The 21,686-nt window shown below is 39.5% G+C and overlaps 1 long non-coding RNA gene across 1 annotated transcript in view; it reads left to right on the top strand.

The window, feature by feature from the left end:
- Positions 1-18,171: 18,171 nt before the first annotated feature.
- LOC112136570 overlaps positions 18,172-21,686 on the top strand; it is a 13,413-nt gene continuing 9,898 nt past the window's right edge. The window contains exon 1 of the long non-coding RNA XR_002917379.2: positions 18,172-18,254. This is a non-coding gene — a long non-coding RNA (uncharacterized LOC112136570). The remainder of the gene's footprint in view (positions 18,255-21,686) is intronic.

Here is a 21,686-nt window from a genome sequence, read left to right as displayed (position 1 = left end):
TACAGGTGGAGCAAAAAATTAGCAATCCAGCCGTACAGTTTTGTACCAGATTCCAGCTCAGATGAGGAAAACATAGAAATACATGATCTAGTCATCCAGTGGATGAATCAGAATGGAGTGAAACTACATTTTTTGTCTACTCCTGATTCACAATGATTTAAATGAAGAGAAACCAGATTCACCATGATAAAAGTCCAACAAGAACATGTTAAAAATACCAAAAACATGATTTTAATCTTATATATGTCTTTGCTCCTCTGTGAGTATTTTTTGGGAGTATTGAAAATTATCATTGAATATCCCTTTGACATCCTTCCTAATCTTTTCTAAAATGTGGTAATATCCCACTTTTCCCTTCAAATCTGTTAAGGTGGTAGAATTATTCACATTTTCAAACCTCAGGGTTTCAGGATCAGCAACAAACTGGTCTTATCAGATGTTTAGATTGAAGTGAAGTACCAATGTCACTGCGGAGTCCTCATCTCTGGTTCCCACGGCGACGGGTGGCACAGGACGCTTGATGAAACCTTTGTAACACTTTCTGATTAAGAAAAGCTGAGCACAGTTCTTTGTAAACTCCGTCTATGTCAGGATTTTGGCTCCTCATCCATTATCTTCCTCTATTCATTTTTTGGTTTCAATCTTAACCAAAGACGGGTTCTTTTGCCTTCATTTAAGGGGTGTCTATGTCAACTTCTCCCTGGTGTGGTCCTCTTTCTGCCCCTAACCTAAAACCTCTGCATCTCACCCTGTACTCTTCATTGGATCATTGATTCCTGAGTTTGAACTCCTTTTGTCTCCTGTGGATCATTTACTTCCCCAGATTTTTCCCATTTATGGAACACCACGAGCACAAACGCAAGAGACTTTTATTCTAGAAAACACTCCTTGCTCACGCAGGTCTCCTCATCTCCCCTGACTTTGTGGCCCTCACTCTCTCTCTGCACCTTCTGGACACACAGGAAGTATAGGACATTTTCAAACTGACTTCTGTCAGGTTTCACCAGCTAACCTTCATGTTCATTGATGGAGAAGAAAGTGACCAAAAAGCTCAATTTAATTTAGTCCTTTTAATGAAAAACTGGATCAGAGTTGCACTGAGTACTCTGGATCTTCAGCATGACAGACAAAACCCTGTAAAATGGACTCCACAGATATAGGCCATGTGTGGCTTCAGGCTTAATACCTTTGTGGTCCGAGGAGCCAGTCTGGGTCTGAGCAGGAGGCCACGATGAAATGGATCCAAGAATTCTCAGCTGCTGGCCTCATGACCTAAAGCCCTTTTACTCCTTCTCTGCTAAATTAAGAGTTCTGAACCAACCAAAAGTGTGGTGGGTGGAGGACCACGAATCAACCTGCTTTTTAGATTTTGTCAAAAGCAAAGGTCAGAAAGAGAGGAGGGGTCCATAGAATGAGTGGACTATCATTAGAAGACAACTCAAACCCACTTTGATGAAGAAAGAGGAGAAAACTCCTTTAGATGTGAAGACAGGAACAGTAGCCGCCTCCTTTAAAGTCCAGAGGATTCATCAGCTGTGGAGACGTCTCGCCATGAATTCACTACAGTCTCTTATTTTTAGATCCCTTCTTCCTCCTACAGATTAGGTGGTTTTCAAATAGGGACATTTTATTGTTATATTTAACAAACTTTCATAATGACTTTTTAAAAAATCCTCTACTACTTTTCCAAGAGTTAAAGGAAAAATTATGGAAATCACGCTATGAAGTTCCATCCATCCATCAGAAATCCCTTTTGGGGACATTACCCGACTATTGGGCGAAGGTGGGGCACACCCTGTTCAGGTCACCCGTCCACACAACCACACTCACATGCACACCTAGAGCCAATTTAGAGACACCAATTAACCCCTGAAGCATGTTTCTGAATGTTTCGTGCACTCACATGCACAAGGAGAACATGCACTCCACACAGAAAAGACCCAGCCAGAATCTCAGCCACGACTAACTGAAAAATGAAAATAAAAGCAACAAACTCGCTGTATTTGTGAAGTTGAGGTCTAAATTCTCCAGTGTTATCGCCGTCATGTACCGTTACTGCGTCTGCCGTGAGCATGCTTTGAGCTCTCGCGTTCCCTGTCTGCTCGATCAATATTTGTGCAAAAGTCAAGCAAGAAGAAACACAGTCTTTGCTAAAAAGATGACAAAATGCAGCTGATTGGAGGTTCTTATTGAAGTACTTTGAAAGTCAACTTTTAAGTAATAATTGAGATCTTTTGTTGTTGTTGTTTTTTTTAAACATGTGGTCACAAACCAAGATTCAAATGTGGTTTTGTGGTTATTGAATCGTTTAGTTGCAGTATGAAACTAATCCAGTATGATGAGTTTTGAAAGAGCAGAGTTTTAAACTGATCTTCATGAAGCATGTCTGAAATGACACATTGGTGGAAGTGCAGACATTTGAGCATTCTTGCACTTCAGCAGGAGCTGAAGCATCACTTCCTGAAGCTCATATTCATGCAGCACTGTGTCATGAAACATGCATGATAACAGGCGATGTTCACGACTTCAGAGCGACTCCAGGTGAAAATTCTCATAAATTTGCACATTTTCTTGCAGTTTTTTGCGGTTGGACAGGTGTCCCATCAATTGGTTACTCACACAACTATTTTTGTGAATATTCTCAAATGATGAAAAGACAAACATTTCTAAATGTCTTGATTCATTTTTTTTATTATTATTTTTTTTACACCAGCGTTATACTTTATAGCAGGGGTGTCAAACTCAATCGCACAAAGGGACAAAATCGATAACACACTTTAAGTTGTGGGCCGAACAGGATAAACATTATTGAACATTATAAAACTACATTTTTTAAACTTTAAAACCGTAACTGTATAATATAATTATGAACTAGATATGTAGCATTACCTGCAATAATGCTAGTGTGAATGCTGTAAGCTGAATTTGGCTGCTGAAGATGCTAGTGCTGATAGCTGAAGATGCTGAAATTGATAACTGAAATACTGAAGCTAATAGCTGAAAACACTAAAGCTGATAGCCAGCTAAAACATTAGCTAAATGCCAAATTAGCGTTAAAAAAAGAGCTTAGGTTAGTTAAAACAGCTAGCAAGTAGCTGAAAGATGGCTAAACTCCAAAACAGCCTAAAAAACAAACAAAAAAAGTCTAAATTAGCCAAAACAGTTAGCATGTTGCTGAAATAACTAAGCTTCAAAATAGCCTAAACATTTTTAATAAGAGCCAAAATAGTCAAAAAAGGGTAGTAGAATGGTAGTTTTTATAACTTTAATACTGTATCTTTTTTGCATAATTATTAAATAGATATATAGCATTACCTGTGATAATGCTAGTGTAAATGCTGTAAGCTAAATTTGGCCACTGAAGATTCTAGTGCTTAGCTGAAAATGCTGAAATAGATAGCTGAAAACACTAAAGCTGATAGCCAGCTAAAACATTAGCTAAATGCTAAATTAGCGTTAAAAGCAAAAACAAAAAAACTTAGGTTAGTTAAAACAGCTAGCAAGTAGCTGAATAAGGGTAGCTAAACTAAAAAACAGCCTAAAAAAAACCAAAAAAAGCCTGAATTAGCCAAAACAGCTAGCATATAGCTGAAATATTAGCTAAACTCCAAAATAGCCTAGTAAGAGCCAAATAGTCCAAAAGCTAGCAGAATGCCAGATTTTAATAACTTTAATACTGTATCTTTTTAAAATAATTATTAACTAGAATTCTGTAAGCTGAATTTGGCCGCTGAAGATGCTAGTGCTGATAGCTGAAGATGCTGAAATTGATAGCTAAAAACTCTGAAGCTAAAAGCTTAAAACGCTAATAGCCAGTTTAAATTTTAGGTAAATGCCGAATTAGCCTAAAAAACAAATCAAAAAACCTTATTTTAGTCAAAACAGCTAAAAAAAATAGCTAAACTCCAAAACAGCCTTAAAAACAGAAAAAAAGGCAAAATTAGCCAAAACAGCTAGCATGTAGCTGAAATATTAGCTAAACTTCAAAATAGAACAATCTTAGTAAATGCCAAAATAGTCCAAAAAGTTACCACAATGCAAATTTTTAAAACTTTTAAACTGTAACTTTTAAACATAATTATGAATAATAAAAATTCAGGAATATTATTCCAGAAAAAACACATGTTTTATAGGTTTTATAGGATAGAATCGATTTTATAGAAGTGAATTCTGAACCTCAAGCAATCTCCTCTCCACTCTGTCTGGAAATGAAGGGTGTCCAGAAAGGCGTGAGCTTGCTGAGGCCCAGCAGTAACTCTGAGAAATATAATTAAGGCGTGAGTGCCACAAAGACCGTGACCACAAAAGCAGCTTCAGTACATACCCTTGAAAAATTCCTTCACTTCAAACATGTAACTTGTGCTGCTTGTAGGAGAAAACATCGGCGCTGCAAGAAGAAAGGGAGAACGAGGCTAAAAAACAACAAAAAACAAATCAGGAAGAAGCTGGAAATGAGTGCAATTCATGCATAACTTCAAACGCTCCATCTTCAAAGTTGCATAATATTAAAACCAAACCCGCTCCGAGTTCTGCACTTCAAAACCAGCCGGCATCCAGGGGCCGCTGCCGAGTGTGCTGAGCCATGCCCTCACTGTGAGGCACAGCGTGCATCCACCCTCCTCTTCATCCTCAGCCTTTGTCGTCGAGGCTGTCAGGCTTTGGGGATTTCTTTCAGCAGTGCAGTGCTGCATTATGGGTAGAACAAGGTAATGACCCAAGAGCAAGAGGGCAGAACCCAGAAGTGCTCTGAACTATGTCCACTGGACAACTTTCAGACTCATCAAACATCCAATTGTGATCTTAAAATTTTAATTTGAAAGTCTGAACCCAGTCACAGTTCCATAAATCTGAATCCTCAACATTAACTTTGATGATTTTTGCATTTTAATTTCATGATAGTTAAAACAGGTCGACAGAAGAGCTGCTCGTTCCTTTGTACAGAAACTCGAATTTACGAGGGACGACTCTGAGGTGAAAGTGTGTCTTAGAGTGTCTTATTATAAAGAAATCAGCACCATTAAAGTAAAATGCCAAAATAAATCAAAAATAGTCATAATTCTCCACATTTATCCTCTGGAGTAATGGGATTTTTACCATGTTTTATTAGCATTTTTCTCTTAATGTAGAACATCTATGAAAGAATTTAAGATTAAAACTGAATTTCAGATGTTTCTTTTTATTATAATTATTATTAGAGCAAAAGAAAACATGTCATTGGATAAAGCTCTTTTGTGATGTAGCAACTGAAATGGGCGGGCCAAAGTCTTAGGGCTCCGCCCCGTTTTGACGTCTCCACAAATAAATCCATTCATTTTCCTCGTCTGAGCTGCCGTCTGACTCAAAACTATACGGCTGGATAGCTCTGGGGTTGTGAGGGGCTGTAAGCTAGTGGGAGAGAGAGTGTAAAAAAAAGGGATGATGGGACATCACTAGAAGCTTACTTCTTCTTGCCAACAGTCCCGCTCACAACTTAGAGGCAAGTTTCTAATGAACTACCACCGCTCTGCAGAAACTATGTCCTACAAAACAGCACAGGATCTTAGTTTTTGTCTATAAAAGGATAATAATAATTAAAAGATGAGACCGGCACCACAAAGGGCAGCTAAACAGAGAGTAGAGTCCAGGTGCTGCAGGAGGTCACAGGAGAAAAGGTTTGGGCCTGGATTTACACCTGGATAAAGTCGGGTTCATCTGACTTCATTGAGGCTGTTTGGTTCTGCTGACTCCTCATTTCACGATGCTCATGACAGCATCTTAACTAAGACGGAATGTGTCCTTCCACCACAAAACTTCATTTCAGTCGGACCCTGTTGACTGTAAAAGCTAAAAAAAAAATCCAATCAGAGAAAATTTGAAGTTCATTAAATTTGACAAAATTAGCTGCGACTTAAAGGTCAAGCTGGTAATACTTAATGTAGAATGACGCAGAAAGTTCTGAGCAGCGATGTGCAGAAACAGAGGTAGGAATTTAAAAATCAGGTTTTTTTGAGTTTTTAACATAAATTTGTGGCATTTTTCTTCTTAAAGAGAGCAAATGTAGTAAGAAATCATTTCATTTTTGCATTTCCGAGTATTTCTCTGTGGTCAAATCAGCCGTCACTGGATTTTTTGTGTGAGTTTCATCCAATACTTACAGTAGCAGGGCTGAGAAGGCTGGAAAAACTCCACGAGACTCCTCGAAAGTTCTCGATGTGACCACGAAAATGCGAACGGCGTCTCATTTGACCACAGTTGAAAGGATTGTAAATCAATGAAGGTCCAAGAAGCTCTTCATTTCCTCGTCCAAGCTGACATCTGACCCAAAACCATACGGTTTTACATTTTTCTGTAGCAGTGGTGAAGATTCATGCTAGCGAGACGCAGAGCTTTCATAATCAGTGAGGGCGGAGCTCAGCTCCAAAAGCCACGCCCCCTCAGGGGAGATTTTTGAAACGGATGCTTCAGATCAACATGAAAAATGGGTTTTTATCACATTTAAGTAATGGGATTTTGTCAAAAACGTCATAATCATAAATAAAACACTACTGAGAACGTTTTATTAAAATAAAAATAAAGAAATTGTCATATAAAGAACTACTCCTATCATCTTTTGACCTATTTTCAAAGCATCCCAGAGGTCTTTTAATAATGATTATGCTGTTTTGAACAATATAAGTTTGTGTTGTAGAAATTCAATCTGAGTTTTGGGCATTGTTTGGTTTGCAAATGTGAAAATGTTTCTTCAGTCTGCAGGTACAAAGTGACGTTCAAGACCCAACAGATCCACCGACTGTCAATGTGTTTGGAAAAAAAAAAAAAGAAAAAAAAAAGCACTTGTATCGGTAAGTTGGCTTTTCCCCTTCCTTCTAACTTTAAAATCCTCCTGTCAAACTCTCCAATAAACTGATAAACACGCTAAAATCCCGCCCACACGCCTGAACAGAGAAGGCTCTTCAGAAGCACACCTTTCCGCCCACGCATGTTGACACGCGCTCACGAACAAACCGGTAATGTTCCATTTCAGCTTATGGCGCCCATTAAAACACAGAGGCACACACCGAGCCGTGTTGGTGGTTCACGCCCACTCGCTCTCCGATGGCGTGCCTTTCCATCACTGCTGGTGACAATCACGTACCTCACTCAATTACACTCAGCTAATTGTTGAGATGCCACATTACCATGGACACAAAGGCGAGTCACGCGCCTTATGTAAACCCCGTATTGGAATAAACACTCACTTTTGTGGTGATTAATGCGGCGCCGGAGTTCTCCGTGAGGATGCTACAATCTAACGTTATCAGATAATGGATTATTTAGGCGCATCTTCACCAAACCGATGGAAATGTCGTCCTCGCTGGATCTGGCTGGAACACACAAACATGCATTTGGAGTGCACAGTACACGGAGCACACTTTGCCTGAAGGATTTTAATTTGAGATGCAGACTCCAGTGTCATAGTGAATGATATTAAAAGTGGTATCATGAATAAATCAGGAGACACAGGACTCACTTGTGACAGATAAGCAGAGCAACGGCAGACAGGGGGAGACGGAAGGATGGAAAAAAGAGGGAACCGCTCAGGATGACGGAGGACAGGCCCATAAATAAAGACGCCCGCGACTCCAGCGTGCAGCCAGCAGCATTGTTCCAGGAGGACCATCAGTTCATGGAAGCAGGCGTCATGGCTGTAATTACTGCCGAATCCCTCCATCACTCATCTGTTCACTCCTAATCTTTATTTTAAAGCAGGACAACACTCACAACGCCGCTTTCGATGCGCTCACGCCTGACGTTTGGCGTGTGTTTGACGTGAGCGTGTGGGGGGGTGTAACATGTTCGCGCAGACAGCCAAAGCAGAACAGGGTCTCCATCCATGATGGGCGGTTGACACCTGTGGAGCTCCTGTTTTAGCTAGCTTTATGTCACTGTGCTGCGCGATCAAGCTAGCAGAGGCAGAGGAGCACAAAGGGAGGTGTGGGAGGAGGATCTCTTTAATCCAGCAGACGGATTACAGTCTGCAGGCCCTTTGCACCCATTCAGGTGTTTATTGTGGGTAAATACACGTGCAGGATCAGGGAGCTGCCTCTGCGTCTTCAATTCAACCCACTTGGATGGAAATATTTCTTCAGTTTGACGCTCTAATCTGTCATAGCTTAAAGTAAAAGAAGAATTCTGAGTTTTTGTTTCAAAGAATAAAGTTAAAAAATAGCGTTGATGAATGAGAAATGGACAGAGTGACCCCTCCCACCTCACGCTACAATTTGCAAATGTGATCTCCAAATAAATCTCCTCATGTTTATTATTGTAATTTCTTTATAGTTTTTTTTCAATTTTATTTATTTTCAATTATTGTTTCAATACATGTCCAGAACATGTATTTTTTTTTGCATTTGCCCCCTTTGTAAATTCAAAAATGTTCAATAAAAAATAACCCCCCCGACCAATAAAAAATAAAAAAAAAATAAAACTCACGTTCCAAACAGGAAGTACCCGCTGGCTCCAAGAAGGCGAAATCCCATAGATTTCTACTGAGGAATAAACCGCTCTTACTCAGCCGTTTTTTAACAACGTTCTTTCAAATTCTAATTTTTTTCATGTCATTTTTTTCTTTATTACAAGTTATTTCAGCTACAAACTGACCAATAAGATTGTAATGACCTCTATGAGATAAACTCTTTACAGAAATCATAATTTATCTTTCTAATCAATACAAGCTGAAGACACATATTTAAATAAAAAAGAAAAAAAAATGTCCTTTAACTTCTTTTCAGTCTCTTTAGTCTCTCTTTCAACCTTCAAACATAAATTTTAAAAAAATTACATTAAAAAAAGGTTAAAATTTGATTTTTCAACCCTCAATCTGGATGTATTGGATGTGTTACTTTTTATTTCTTTACAAACGTTTCTGCTTATAAGACGACGGCGGCCCACATTAACTCACTGCCACTTTATCCAGTATTTACATACCGCCCCCTCCCATTGACTGCATAAGAGAACTGGACTGAGTAACCTCTCCTTGTGTTCAGAACAGTAAGTACCCGATAGTTTCAAAATCCAATAGACTTGTATTGAAAAATACACAGCTGGTACTCAGTCTTCATGTCAACAACTCTTGCTCTTGTTGTAGAATCGACAGAAAGAATGTTTTTTTGTATAGATTTTGTAACTTTTGGTGTACAAAGATTGACCCGGCTGGAAGATTTTTTTCTATTTTCACATTGTTGAGTTTTTACACCCCCGATTATAAGACCGGCTGGGCGTGAAAACAATAGTAACGTACAAGTAGATGTCCACGGCGTTGAATGTGTGCACGTGTGCATGCCCGCACATGCATTAATATGCATTTAAACCTTGCTGTGGTTACCTCGAGGGGGGGGCTGTCAGCAGGTTAATCCAGCCCTCAGGCTGAGCATCAAACTTTCAGATCAGACGATCAATAATTCAGACTGTCAGAATCCATCGCAGAAGACAGACGGACGACGGCACAGAGGTGAGTCAGAAACGGGGGGGTCGTCTACAGAAACAAGGAGGACCCCCCCACACACATAAAAAGATATATGAATGTCAGGAGCTTCACCTTCACTGTTTAAACCATACCACTGACAGGAAACACCTAAAAGATGCAGCTCCGTCTGCTGGAAAACAGAGATTTATCATTCAAACTTCCTTTAAGGAGACTGAAATACAGCCGCCGTCCATCCATCCATTAAACATTTATTCTTTTTGGAGTCATATGGTTGCTGGGGCCTATCCCAACCAATGTTGGATAAAAGTGGGGATGAAGTCAAGCAGATCTCCATGACTGTTTAGGGTCAATCTTTTAAACAGAATATTGAAGATTTTTTTTTTAATCTGATTATTTTTCCACCTACTTGTGCACAAGTGTCACTGCCACAAGAAAGACTGGTGAGTTGTGAGCGGCTCCAACCATGATCACCTAGATTAAACTTCCACTAACGATCAACTTTATGCATCAATTTTATCTTATTTTTTCTTTCTTATTTATTCCACCGAATGTGATCTAAAAACAGGGAAATGTGTGGATGGAGTTGTGAGTCAGAGGTGATGAAACTCTTACAACATTATGAAACTGCAGAGCAGCACAGCCTCATCTGGAGAACAGCATCCTTCAGCCTCCTGAGCTTTAAATCTCAACGTTTTTTTTATTAGATGTGATGCTGATTGTGTAGAATTGGCATAAAGGCACAAATAGTTGTATCTTGTTGATGAAGATAAACTCAAAAAAAGGAGGAAGGATGAAGAGGAGGGAAGAACTTCTCTTCCTGTGCTCATGGAAGCGGCTGCCGAATGCGGTGAAGATGGAGAGAAGGGTCAGCTGTGCCCTCTGTCGCCGTGGTAACGGCCTCTGCCTCCCTGCTGCCTATCTTTGTTTTTCCTCTTGTGTTTGTGCTGCAAAACATATTACAATACATTTTAGACGCAAGCAAAGGATCGAGATCTTCTTTCTATTGGACAAATTACAACATTATGATGTATCCAAGTTTTAAAAAATGGAAATGAATTTGGATTGTCTCCCTGAAAACTTTCCCCCTCCTATCAAACATAAGTGAGACCGCCGCACGAGGTGTTTGAAGCAGCAGCATGAACTATTGCACACTGGCCCCAGAAATTTGCTGTGTATTAAAAGGAAAAAGGTGTATTTTTAAATTATGAAAACCTTCTTATGGCTGACTTTTCATATAGATGGTAATAAGGAGAGCAAAAATGCATTATAAATCAAAAATGACCTTTACAGCAACTGCTGTTAATGCAGTTTTTGAGTAAGTAGCATTTAAATTGTGTCCTACTTTGAAAAATGACGCAAAGATTTCTATTGAGTTTCTTTTTGTACTGCTTTGAACCAAGACCTGTTTCACTCAACCGGTCTACTTAGTTTTCTAGCAGACGATGAAACAAAAACGACTGCTCAGAGCTCATTTCTGCCTATAGCGCCCCCAAATGAGCAGGTGATGGAACTGCAGGATTTCTCCAGGCGCTTTGGTCCTCTTCAGAATTTGGTTCTCTCCCGAAATCAGATGAAGGGAGGGACATTTATCACCAGGAGTGTTCATTCAAGCTGAGTCCCAAAGGGGATTATGGGTATTGTAGTAAGGCAGTGGCCCCCATGTCTGTAGGACATTAGGTACAAAGAGAAAAAAGCATGACCTACACTTTTTTTCAGTTTTTTTTATAATCTGATTCTGAAGGAAGTTTTATTTTGAAAAAACTACTGGATTCTCTCCAACACGTCCGACTCATTCTTGGTGTATGACAAGTCATTTGATCACATGTCAGAAATCCATCCACCACTTTCTTACAGCAGCTGCTCTAATCATTAAGTTAAAACACCCAAGCAAAGAATCACTGAGGAAACAGAAGACCAGCCTTCAACTTCAAAATAAAAGAAAGCTGCATTTAACAGGCAAAAAACAGGAGTCTCCAAATATGGATTGATTGTAACAGTTGTTGTAACAGTTGTTTCCACACACTATAATGATAATAATAATATTAATGTATAATATTCAGCAATAGTTGTGTAAGACTCATTCGCACAAAGGGCCAAAATCCAAAACCCACCTTCGGTTGCAGGTCGAACAGGATAAACATTTATTGAACATTCTAAAAAAAATTTTTTTAAACTTTTAAAACCGTAACTTTTTAACAAAATTATAAACTAGATATAAAGCATTACCTGTGATAATGCTAGTGTGAATGCTGTAAGATGAATTTGCCCGCTGAAGATGCTAGTGCTGATAGCTGAAGATGCTGAAATTGATAGCTAAAAATGCGGAAGCTGATAGCTTGAATTGCTAAAGCTGGCCTGGTAGCCACTAAATTATTAGCTAAATGCCAAATTAGCCTAAAAAAAACTTAGGTTAGCCAAAACAGCTACCATGTGCTGAAATTTTTGCCAAACTCAAAAATAGCCTAAAAAATTTTAAAAAGTCTAAATTAGCCAAAACATCTAGCATGTAGCTAAAATATTAGCTAAACCAAAATACCCTAAAAAAAAACTATTTAAAAAAGCCTAAATTAGCCAAAACAGCTAGCATGTAGCTAAAATATTAGCTAAACCAAAATACCCTAAAAAAACTATCAGAAAAAAGGTCTAAATTAGCCAAATCTGCTAGCATGTAGCTGAAATTTTTGCTAAACTCCAAAGTAGGCTAAAAAACTTTAAAAAGCATAAATTAGCCTAAACAGCTAGCATGTAGCTGAAATATTAGCTAAACTACAAAATGGCCTAAAAAACTTTTTAAAAGCCCAAACTATCCAACACAGCTGTCATGTAGCTAAGATATTAGCTAAACCAAAATAGCCTAAATTTTTTTTTTTTAATTCCTAAATTAGCCAAAACAGCTTGCATAGCTGAAATACAAGTAGATGCCAAAAAAGTCCAAAAAGCTAGAATGCCAATTTTTATAACTATAAAACCGTAACTTTTTAATATAATTATGAATAATAAAAAAGGCATGACTATTTTTTCAGAGTAAATCAACTTAAACCTTAAATAACTTTCAATATTTGACTCTCCATAAAATGTATAGATATATAAATATAAATAAATATATATATTTTGTCAAAATTATCTGGAAGGCCGGATGTAATTACACAGCGGGCCGGAAAAACATTAAAATTGTCTTAAATTCCCTTGCACTGATGTCTCATGTGAACTTTTAAACTGTAGCACTTTCTCTCATTGCTCTAGTTAACCGCACTTTTGTAGCTTCCTGCAGGACGTCCTGGTCACACAGTCAGGAGGCGGCCTCATGCAGGAAAGATTCCTGTAGGACAAACTGTTCCTGCTGCGTCCAGCAGCTGGTTTCCACCTGCTTCTCCAGGGAGCCGGGGCCCCCAGGCGTAACCTCCAGCGCTGCGTCAGCCATATTCCCCGCCTGCTGCAGCCAGGAAGAAGGAGAAAAACTCCAGCGTTAACAGACTCTGAGATCTCAGACCAGGTCAAACCTGGGTCACAGAGGACGAGGGGTTCGTGCTCCCCCCAGAGGAGCGCTTTGATGTCCAACACGTTAGATAAAAGGAGCTCTGAAAGACAGAGCTGAAGACTCGGCTGCAGGGGGTGACGAAGAGTGACTCGTTGGGAAATTAATTAGCAGAGGAAAAGCAGTGAAGCTGCGGCCTGTGGGCAGCCGTCTGAATCAATGAGGCTGCGATCAGCTGGCTTTGACCTGCCAGCCGACTTGCGGCGCTTTCCGGCATATGAAAGTGTAATGAGATGTCTATCGCCCGGCTCGACACCCCCACTTCTGCCTCATCCTCCTCATCCTCAGAGCTGCACGGAGAGGCGGAGGTTTGATGGGGAAGGCTGGCTCCTGGGGAATTACAGAAGAAGAAAGCAGACGGTTAAGGGTGAGATGATTCTTCTTTGATGGACACAATCTTCCTCCCATCCACTCCAACTCTTCTCCCGCCTCTCAGCGCAGGTGGATGCTGGATGTCCTCCGAACCGGGCCTGAGTATAAAATCAGTCTCACAAAACCCGGAGAAGCATGACGCCATAAAACAGAATAAAACCTGACAGCCTATTTCTTCATCACGAGAGTTATGAGCCCATCACTGCCAGTTTTGCTGATCATTTGTGTCCTCGGTGTCATGTCAGCTACTTGTAGTTTTTTCCATCTCTTCCCAGGAGTCATGCAGCTCTCAGCAGAGGGTATGAAGCCATCATTACAGATGCAATCCCAAAGAAGACTGGCCTCATTAAATCATTACTACTCACGGTAATGACCGGCGCGGGGAGATGCCTTCCTGAAGGGCCGTTTAAAAAGCTAAGCAGCTTCAAATGAACGAATCAAACAGACGATGAAAAATGGAAAATGCTTCTGATTGGTCAGTATGTCTGCCTGACTGCCCTGTTCTTGGAGACTCAAGCAAACGCCTGAACGTTTAGACTCCTGACAGCTTTGGGGTTGCTAGCAGCAGAGGAGCACCTCAGGGTGCGACCCTTTCACCACTTCACTTCACTCACAACACCTGAACCTGTCAGCAGGTGAGAGGAAAACACTTAGACTATCAGGGGTAGGATGAGAAGAGCGGCTGCAGTTATCTTTAGAATCAAAATTAAGGCAAAAGCAGCAGGATGAGCCATGAGCTGAACAACATTGGAAAGTTGCCGGCGACAATAAAATAACCCGCAGCCTTTGAAGTACTGTAGTTCTTCAGTTTCAGTTAATAAAGTGTTGGATATTTGCTCAAAGTCGCTTTTCTCCTTTGGAATTGCGTTAATTGCGAAAATGGTTGGAGTTACAACAGTTAACAGAATGTCAACATGGAGCTAAAGCTCAGATTTTAGAGGGTTTAGAACATAGAAATACATGACAATAAAAGAAGTAATAAGATGTAGCATATCAAAAAAAGATCAAATAAATCAAAATGTAAGAAAAAAGGGGTTACCGGGGCTTTTGTCTCACTCGGAGATGTGTCTGGATGACAGCCACCTCCACTGTGTTTCTGTGTCTCTGTGACTGAGTTTGAAGGTTGTCCTGCATTTACCCAAGAGGAGGAAAAATAGGGACATTTTTATTATTGTATCTACAAAAATAATTAAAATATCACAGTTCAGGAGACCGGACCAGACTATTTGTGCTCCCCGGAGCAACTGTCTGTCTGTCTGAAGTCTGGGGGGCTGGATGCAGCCAGAGAACCGCCGCACTGCAACAGGACAAAAATGCTCGCTTTGGATTTGTATTTTACCAGCTGATCGGGTCACTGTAAACGTCACATGCCTTAAGCTGAGTTCCTGATTGGTTGATGTGATGCAGCGACCTGTCAAACTTCTGTGATCTGCTGTGAAATGCAGCCAGACATTTGAGCACTGCCCCGTCAGCGGTCTTATAAGAGCCCGCCCACTATCACAGGACAGGCCGAATGATTGGCTAGAACTTCAAAGTACTGAACAGAGTTGAAGTGATTGACTTGTCCTAAGACAAATAGACCTTCAATGAATCTAAGCACCGAAATGCAGAACCGATTGCAGCAGCTTCTTTCTTGGAAGCGAACTTTGGCGTCTAAGTCTAGTGGAAAGCCCCACAAGAAGAGTCTCTGTTTCCAAGTTCCAAGGCGGAGCTTTTATTGCAGCCCTTCGAAACGTCAAAACACCTGCAGCTGTATGGAAGGAAGACAGACAGGCCGAAAAACCCACCAAAGCGGCTCAGGGCTGTAACAGTTTGCGGGTGTTAGGGGCTGTAAGTTAACAGGAGAGAGTAGAACCAAAGGGATGATGGGAAATGGGGGAAGGCTTCCTTCGATCACGCCCACAACACAAAGGTACATTTCTAATGAGCTAGTGCCGTTTTTCAGAAACCAAGTTTGTTTGTTTTTTTGGCGAAAAATTACAAAACTGAAATTAAAAGACAGGGAATGCTTTTGAAACCAAGCTGCAGAAAAAAATTTAGTTAAAGTTTCTGATCTTCACTTGGAAAGATGGGCGTCCAGCTTGACCAACTCAGATTTTTGAGTTCAAGCTCATACCAGATAAATGCTTTCACTTTTTTGACATGTTTCACCGTGACTTTGAAGATTCATTTTGGCTGCAGATTGTTGCAACATGTAGAGAGTAAAATCTTCCTTTCTACGTGACTGTGGGTAACCACCATGTTCAGCGATGGATGAAAACGAACATATTTATGTCAGAGTAATTATTCAGAGGGATATTTTTCTCTGTTGTTACTGTCTTACATGAAGCTGACATTGGCCATTAGAGAACCCTTCAGATGACAAACTGTCAGTGGGGGATGTTGTGCCTTAAAAAAATGCATTGATGTTTTCATTCAGAAAATGGCAGCGTGAGCGTTTCAAATAAGACAAAACACGTTTGGATTCGAGCAGGAAAAATGACATTAATTAATGCTTTAGGAAATAATTAGTTCTGCTGTGGTTTAATGTGAGCCTCGGTGATGAAAATAGCTGTTAAAAAATGTTGAAGGTTTTTTTGAAAAGCTGACATTTTCTTTAGTCTTTAGACAGTTTTTGTTTTTTGGAATCTGCAATTTATTTGATTACATTTTACATGTAAGGGAGCACTTTCGATATTTCAAAAAAGCAAGTTTGTGCAGTTTTTACTAGAATGATACTTCCAACCTTTTTCTTTAATAATTTCTTAGCATCCATTCATTGATGTGGTCCATACAATATTATCTGCATGATGAATTATTAAAAAAAAAAAGAGGCTCAATGATAGATCCTTGTGGAACTCCACACAAGCTGAAAATAGCACTTTGGGCTGAAAAAACAAAAAATGAAATTCAAATATTAATTTTAATGTTTTTTTTTTTAGCTGTGCAGCACTAATGCTATGTGATGTATTTATAGTCACACGTTTACTATAGTTTTATCTCATGTAAAACAGTTTTTAGTTAAGATCCAAAAGCCTGTCAATTTTTAAGACATATTTTTTGAACTAGTTTACTAGAAATTCGCCTCTGGGTTGTGGGCGGGACTGTTGGCACGGTTGTAACCCTATATTGATATCCCAACATTTCTTTGTTTACATTTTCACCTACTACATTACAGCCCCTAATAACCCCAAGCTAACATTAGCGTCTCAAAAAAGCGGTAAGCAATATTGGAGATATATCCAGCCATAAAGTTTTGAGCCAGATGAAATGAAGACGTTAATGGATCTATTTATTTTCAAGTGGATGCTTCAGAATCGAGGACACTTTGGCTCACAAACTTTGATGCACAAACCTGAGCTTTTTCAAACTGTGGATTTTATCTGCCTCTGATAAGTCACAATTTTGATAAAGAAAACTGCAGTTTTGATCTTCAATTATTTTATATAAGTCTTCCATCATAAGAAAAATGCGGCAAGAAAATACGTGAAGCATCAAAACCTCAATTTTCATTGGATTCATGTGCTGTTTCACATTTTATAGAATACACAACAAGCAAAGCACATTTTTTAATGTTTAACTAAAATGTTATTCAATATAAAAAGTTAAAACTGTGACCCGTCAGATGTGGAGCTTGGCGCTGCTCGATCCATTTTTGTCTGACTGCTGCCAGATGACCTCCTGGATGAATGTTGCTCTGGAAATGCAGGTGAATCGTTTTTGAATAATGAATGTGGAGCTGTCTCCTGCTAAAGGTCACAGAGTGGAGGAAGATTTCCGTTTTCTGCTTGAACATCCATGACGACAATCTGCAAAGGAAAACTATTTAAATCGGTGTTTGGATTTGCAGCATGCAGACTCCTCTCTACAAACACTTCTGTCTCTTTAACCACTTTTCCATCATCTTAGTTCTTCCATTGATCTGTCACTTGTTAGTGTTGGCATCTTAACATGCAGTCAAGGAGAAAGTGTTGCTGGAGCGCTAATAAATAGACCAAAGTGTCTATGGTGTACCAACATTTCAGAAGTCTGGTCAATTCTGCTCACTTTGTTACAAATCTACCTTTATTTTAATGTTTTATCTATAAAGAAAGGGAGTCCGCTGTTTTAATAGTTGTCAAAGTTTTTCACAGATAAGTCTTTAAAATCATTGTAACTTTCATGCATGAATTGTGACCAAATTAATGAGAATTTTTTGTTTTTTTTAAAGTGTTATTATTCATTTTTAGGGATACTGGACATATATATATATATAATTTTAAAATATATATTTAAATTCTATAAAGGTATAAATTTATCTGTCTACAAAACTTCAATGTCATTTTATAGTAATTTTTGGAAATAACTAAATAATTTGAAAGCATTGAAAGTTAAACCAGTTGAATTTTGACCAATCAGGGACTCTGATTTGGTAGACGTGTAAGGTTGGTGTCTTTTTTAATTCACTGAAGTGCCGATCATAGGACTGAGTATCGCTTATAATTTCCAGCAACAATTCGATTCACAAGAGCCTGAATCGATTCGATTCCAATTTTTCCCGATTCTTCAATTCAATTTTAAGTGTACAAATTTATGCGCATTTCCTTAGAAAACCATAAAAATGTATTATTTAATTTGAATATATTTATATTAATCTGATACAGTTCACATATTGTTAAATGTATTAGTAAAATAATGAGATTGTTAATATCATACAGTGTTACAAAGATTCTCTAAAGGAGAAGTTCTAACAAAAATGTTCAGATCATTAACATTGTAAACAGTTCTGCTTCTCCTGGAGGACGTTTCAGTTTGGCCACTAGGTGGCGATCGCGCTATAGATACACTTAATTCAAGAAGAAGACAACAGTATGAGGAAAAAAAACGAAGTTTTAGACCAGAAAAAGTTAGTTGAAAAAAGAAGAGCTTGGAAAAGTAAAACCTGTAAGTAAATCAACATGTTCAGTATTTTTTTATGAATCAACAGAGCGTTAGCATTGGACGTCCTATGGGAAATTCTATTGGTCGCTAGCATGATCAAGCTAGCGGACTTTAGCTTTGTGTGCTAAAGGGATTTATATCTTTTGGGAAGCAATTATTGATCTTTTAAGCTTAAATAGATTCAGATCGATTAATCCATTTTTTTTTTCAATCCAGCCCTAGCAGATCATTTGAAAATGGATAACAAAAGAGAAATGAATAATTATTGTTTGTGCCCGACTGGAGTTTGCACCAAGCCTCCATCAACTGTTAGTACATGTGCTAGTATTGTAGCGAAAGTCCTGTGTGAACACTTTATCCTTAATCATGTTCAAAAACTGTGTTCTTGAACGTGCCACACATGTCTGGTTTGTTCATAGCATACAGGCTTTGGGTCTTAAAGTACATAAGTATATGCCATTTATCTTTTTGTTTTGGGGCACTTTTTTCTTTTATTTTATCTATCTTAGTCATAAAATAGAAAAACAATTAGATCTTTATTTTGGAGATTTAATCAGAAAAAAAATAGACTAAGTTCATAACTTGGTACTGAAGTTTTTGTAGAGTTTCAACCTTATTGTGTAACATAAGGATAAAATATATGCAATATTTGTACAAAAAAGATCCAGCATTACCAAGGTTATTTGTAAAGGTAAAATTTAAGAGCAATTCATTGAAATCCCACTCCCATGAAAATCGTAAGTATGGCATTTTTCTTAAGCAAATCATTTCGTTTTTGCATTTCTGAATATTTATACTCTTAAATGGCTGTCAATCAAACTGTCACAGCAACCTCAATAAACATTCGATAATTAGCTAAAAGAGTCTTTGGTGAACTGGAAGGAGAAAGAATCAGGTTTTTGGAGGGAGTTCAGTCCATGAAGATCTTCACTTTCTCGTCCGAGCAGACATCCGGATCAGAACCATACGACTGGACATTACCCATATTGCATGACGTTTTTGTGTAGCAGCGGTGAAGAGTCACGCTAGCGAGACACATCTATCATAATCATATTGGGGGGGGGATCAGGGGCCAGCACAAAAAGCCACGCCCCCTCAGAGGCGATTTTGAAAATAGTCTTCAGATCAACATGAAAAATGGCTTTTTAAGACATTTAGGTTGTGGGATTTGGGTTAAAAACTTTATAATCATAATTAAAACACTACTGGGAACGTTTTAAATACTTTAAGTAGTAAAAACATTAATATAAGCCCCACTAAGTGTAAAAAATTATACATGTTTTTTGTGATAGTTTATTATTCAAAGTCATTCAAGGTCAGTGTCATCACTTCATTTATGCTTGAGCTTAAAAGATTCAAAAGTAAAAAATAATTTATAAATGTAGTCGTCTGATTCACAGGAAGTCAATCTACATTCACAAACCGTTTCTGTGTTTATCTAATGACGTTTATGTTTTGCCTTAAGCTGTCATTCAGGCTGCAATTAATGGAGTCGTAGCCTTTAATTAGGCTCGTCGTCAAATTGTGTTATTGTTAGAGTTTAGTGATTGAATGACTTTTATCGCCGGTTGTCCTCACTTTCCCGTTCACGAGTCAAACGCGAGTCTTATCTCGCTCTGACTGACCCCGACACGTTTGTACGGCAGAAGATAACTAGTCGAGGGGGGGGACAATAAACTTCAAGATCAATTAGCGCTCACTTTTGAATTCAACAGATTGCAGTAAAGCGAAGGTGTACGTCGAGGGACGGCGGGCATGAACGCACACCGCCGATAATTAGGATGATGCTCCTACAGTGGCATACGGGAGGATCGACACTCATGTTCCCCGTGTCACCTGATCGTCACACTCTCTAATTACAATAATCCTGTGTGGATGGAGATGCGCCCCCTCCCTCCCCCCACCCCGTGTCTTTGTCTTCCTGTGGAATGAGAGGTTTAATCTGGCAGGATCAGAGCTGCTGGGAGCAGGGAGGGAGGAGGGGGGCTGGCGAGTGAAAATGAGAAGGAATTTGGGCATCTTAACAAACTCTTAATTACGTTTTCTATCCGCCGCTGGTGGCAGGCATAAATGGCGTTCCCCAGGGAGCCTCTGATCCACTTTCTGATCTGCACAATCCGCAGCCGAGCTTCTGATCAAAAAGATGGAGCGGCCTAGATGCTTCAAACACATGGGACCTTTTCCAGCGTGGGACTCGTAGCTTGTCATTGAGCGGAAGTTTGAATTGTAGAAATTCGTGCTCAAAAAAAAAAGAAAAAGAAAACAGCTACTTTTGAAAACCAGAGGGAGGAAAAGAGACTGCGAGAGTTCGACGGCTCCATGAATTGATAATGAGCGTTCGTGCAACGCGCTGAAGGCGTTTGTCCCACATATGAGGGAGGATTCATTGGAGATGACCTCCACCCACATCTTCGCTATCCTAATATGGCAGGCGCCGCTTTGATGCCCGCCATCAGCTGAATCCCTGGGGAGGTTCTGCTGCATTAAACCAAAGCAGCCACTGTGCTAAAACATGCGCGCCAGCAGGAAGCTGGATCATCCGGTTCCATCGGCTCTCCTGGCGCCGCATGGGGTCATCGGCCCATGGGCCTGGATCACGACAAGGCAGAAAGTTTGAAACCACATCTTCATGAATTGAAACGTCTCCTCTGACATGGGAATATGCTGCTGGTGCTTCTAGACACCAAAATGTTGTGTCGATAAACGAGTCACATCTCTTTAGGCTTGTGTTGTTTTGTTACAACAGCTGAAATCACACAATAAATGATCAACCAGTCACCACCAAAGGGTGCATTAGACTTTGAGAGCTTTGAGCACATTCCTGACTTCCTGTTTCCTCAGTGGCTGCAGACACACCATGACTACCCAGAAATCAGCTGTTGTCCAGGTCAGGGGTGTTTTACTCAATCACACAGGGAGACAAAATCTAAAACACACAGGATTTATGGACTTTTAAACTTTAAAAATGCAACTTTTTAAACTTAAATGTGAATAAAAACAGACAGGGGCTTGACTCTGACATATGTGATGTAGGTGTTGGTGCTGTGGACATTTACTTTGAAGATCCAAAGATTGGAGAAAAAAAAAAAAAAGTCTTTGTCTCTTTTACCCGGAAGTCAAAATTAGTGTATTAGTGTATTCAGACCTTTATTTTAGAGGCTTTTTCCAGTGTTGTCACTTACCAAATGTTTGGTTTACAAAATTAGGAAAATGACACCAAATAAAATCTAAGCTAGTGTTTTTATCATGTCATGATTTCTGCGATGCGTTGTTCTAGTTAAACCGTCAGATGGAATCAGTCAGCTGGTAGTCACTAGCCGAGGGATCCCGCCAGGGGAGGGTCACCTGTCTTGGTAGGGACCTGCAGTTGAGGAGATCTGCGAGAAAACACCGGCGCGCGTCCAGAGTCGCCGCCTCGCCCACCATACCCCCACC

The sequence above is a fragment of the Oryzias melastigma genome, linkage group LG11 (assembly GCF_002922805.2).
Source record: "Oryzias melastigma strain HK-1 linkage group LG11, ASM292280v2, whole genome shotgun sequence".
In the NCBI taxonomy this organism is placed as follows: Eukaryota; Metazoa; Chordata; class Actinopteri; order Beloniformes; family Adrianichthyidae; genus Oryzias; species Oryzias melastigma.
Note: the sequence above shows the minus strand (reverse complement) of the source record. Positions and strands in the feature narration are given on the sequence as shown.